This window comes from Raphanus sativus, unplaced genomic scaffold, assembly GCF_000801105.2.
Source record: "Raphanus sativus cultivar WK10039 unplaced genomic scaffold, ASM80110v3 Scaffold4687, whole genome shotgun sequence".
Classification (NCBI taxonomy): domain Eukaryota; kingdom Viridiplantae; phylum Streptophyta; class Magnoliopsida; order Brassicales; family Brassicaceae; genus Raphanus; species Raphanus sativus.
The window spans coordinates 1-2773 of NW_026619989.1; the positions used below are offsets into that span (position 1 = coordinate 1).

Genomic DNA, 2773 nt, shown 5'->3' on the forward strand with positions numbered 1-2773 from the left:
ATGAAACAGAGTATCGTCAGAACAGAGTAACAAGCCCAATCTAGAACTCACCGAGAGCTTAAGATAGGGTAAATCAAACCTAGAAAGTGATCAAGGATAGAGAGATCACCTCCAAGGAACGAGATTTGATGATGATGATAGGGTTTGTGTTTGAGAGCGTAAGAGATAAGAGGATAAGACAAAATGATTTTTTGATAGATATTCTGCAAAATGCAGTCACGCAGTACATAAAGACAACAACAACGGTCATGAAGACTCATTAGCTGGCAAAAGTAAAAAGCAAAAGCAAAAGGAACAAAACCGGACAGAACCCGAGTTATTGAACCGACATAACAGAAATTGAAATTGCAGAATTTAAACAGGGTATAACCGGTGTGTGACTCTATCACATTATGGTTTCGAACTGAATCTGATTATTGATTGACTTTGTGGTTTCTTCGATTTTCCATAGTCATAGAATGCACTGCTCGATTTTGCGAGAGTGGTGAAGGCCAAATAACAAGTTGGTATGCTAGAAAGAAGAAGTTGTACGAACCAACAGTGTGTGTGAAGCCATGGATAAACTTCAAGTAGTTTCTGTCCAAAAAAAAAAAAAGAAAACTTCAAGTAGGTACATGAGTTTATACATGCCAGTAATGATGCGCCTACCATGCTCCCTCCGAACTTGGTTGCCACAAAGGTAAGAATATGACTAAGGAATTAAAAAATTCAGGGGATACCTTTTTTGTATGTAAGACATAGATATGAATGTGATCGGTGCAATATCAACTTTGTTGTTTACCATCGCTACAAGGAGGTCCTGACAACATCCAAGTCGCAGCTCTTGCTATTGCCTTGAAACAAGTAGAAGTGCCATTCCAAACAACCAAGCTTGCATACAGCAGATGAAGAAAACGCTCAAGTTTTTGCATTGGCTCTGCTTAGAAGAAAATACAGACTGGTTACAGGTGTTCTTCTGGGATCTCACTCCTTGGGTTTGACTGGCACGAGAATTTACTCAATGTTACCTACAAAATTCTAAGTGTGTCTTATTTTTTTATGTTTCTTTTTTCAGGGAACGTCTACAAGAAGGTAAGTGAGATGTGCCATATAACCTTAAACAAGACTGCTATATTTGGTGACAATGGTACAATATCTCTTGAAGCCAGGTGTAACTGTGTAAGGATACATAAAGCTCACAGATTTGTTATTGCATTTCACATTCATATTTATTATATGGTTTCTTTGCCTAAACTTGAGGGTCTTTTATTTATCAACAGGGAGACCGGCGACGACAACAGAGGCCGTATAGAGTCTGATTTCGAGACAGTAGCGGACTTTCTGATGAAGGCAGCTCATATAACAAGTGCGTTGCAGAGAAAGCATGGCAAGCCGCACAATTAGTTTGTGAAGAGTCTCATAAACAAAGACATATGTGAGATTAGGAACCGAGTCGAAGCATTTGCTTTACAGTATGAGATGCATACTTCTAGCTAGCAGAGATATAGCAACTGCTCAACAAGTAGCCAACGGCGCTCCCGCGGTAAGTATTGCTCCACCATTATCTTAAGATTGCTCCTGTTAGAGTTATGTCTCCCATCAGCAAGTTTTGCTGTTTGACTTAGCTGAACCAAACAACATCTAAACATCTGATTCTTCCATTTTCGTATTACACAGTTTGCAGAAGACTTCTGATTTCTAAGTTTTAAAGCCTATAACTCTTTAGAGTATCATCACCAGTGAGCCAAACGGTTGTCTCTTCTGAGTCACCCTCTGGTACTTTCACTTTTTTTATTCACAATTTTCTTAACCTTTTTCATTCATAGTTATAGCTAATTTGACGTAGTGTTGATACTGTAGTGACAGATTGGATGCTTGACAATGCTTCCAGCTGCTATTATAACGAGACCTATGGTCTGGCACTATGACTCAGATTCTGGTTTCAATTACAGTTATGGAATTTTTTTTTTCATTTTTTTCGGATAGAATAATTGTACACAATTTCTTTCTTCATTTGGGACAACACTGATAATGAAAAAGGACGTTGGATGACACAAGATGAAGCATACACTGCGGTTAAAGAAAACGTGGCAAGAAGCAACCAAGTCAAGCGTGCCTAGGATGGTTCGTAATCTGGTTTATGGAGTACGTCCGGTGTCAGCTGCACTCTCCGTTTGGGAGACGAGAGTTCTATGCTCTGTTTATGGAAGAAGGTTTGGATTTGAGCAAAAGCAAAAAAGTACTTCACATCTACAAGTGTTTTAGACTTTGCAAACAGAGTAAAACAAAGAAAGCACAAAACGGAGCCTTCAGATGCTTTGGTTGTGATCCAACAGAGAAGATATGACTATTATGCAAGTTGAGTCAACAACCTCAACCCGTGAAAGTTTATATACTATTAACTAGATTATCTTTTCTGTTTGAACAAAAAAAAATGTTTTTTTTTATGTTCAAATGATTATTTTTTCTTGAATGTATAACTATGGTATGGTGGACACACTGATTACTATGTCTTTGTTATAAAGTTGTATTTTGATATATTCCATACATACACAATTTGGTTCACGTTGGAAAGTCTTTTGATTTTAAAAAAAAAAAATTAGATCGCACTTGAAATTTGAAAATGATTTAAAACAATAAATTACAACAACTTGAGTTGTTTTTGACATAAGTTCACATTGAAGTTAAGGGTACTTCTAAAATGATTATGTTGTTTAGTTGTTAAAAGCGATGAAAACTGGATCAAAATATGACTCGCTCTTATAACCGGATTTAGGTTGTGTTGAAAACCGAT

The 2773-nt window shown here is 37.1% G+C and overlaps 1 long non-coding RNA gene across 5 annotated transcripts; it reads left to right on the forward strand.

Annotated features, from left to right (window-relative positions):
- Positions 1–6: 6 nt before the first annotated feature.
- Positions 7–2544, forward strand: LOC108833542 (uncharacterized). Of its 5 annotated transcripts, none has more exons than XR_008942350.1 (6): positions 7–947; positions 1055–1158; positions 1260–1522; positions 1657–1755; positions 1840–1893; positions 2020–2544. It is a non-coding gene; the product is annotated as an uncharacterized LOC108833542 (long non-coding RNA). The 5 variants fall into 5 exon arrangements; XR_008942347.1 differs by having other exon boundaries at positions 7–679; positions 794–947; positions 1840–2544; XR_008942349.1 differs by having other exon boundaries at positions 7–372; positions 452–947; positions 1840–2544.
- Positions 2545–2773: the final 229 nt, after the last annotated feature.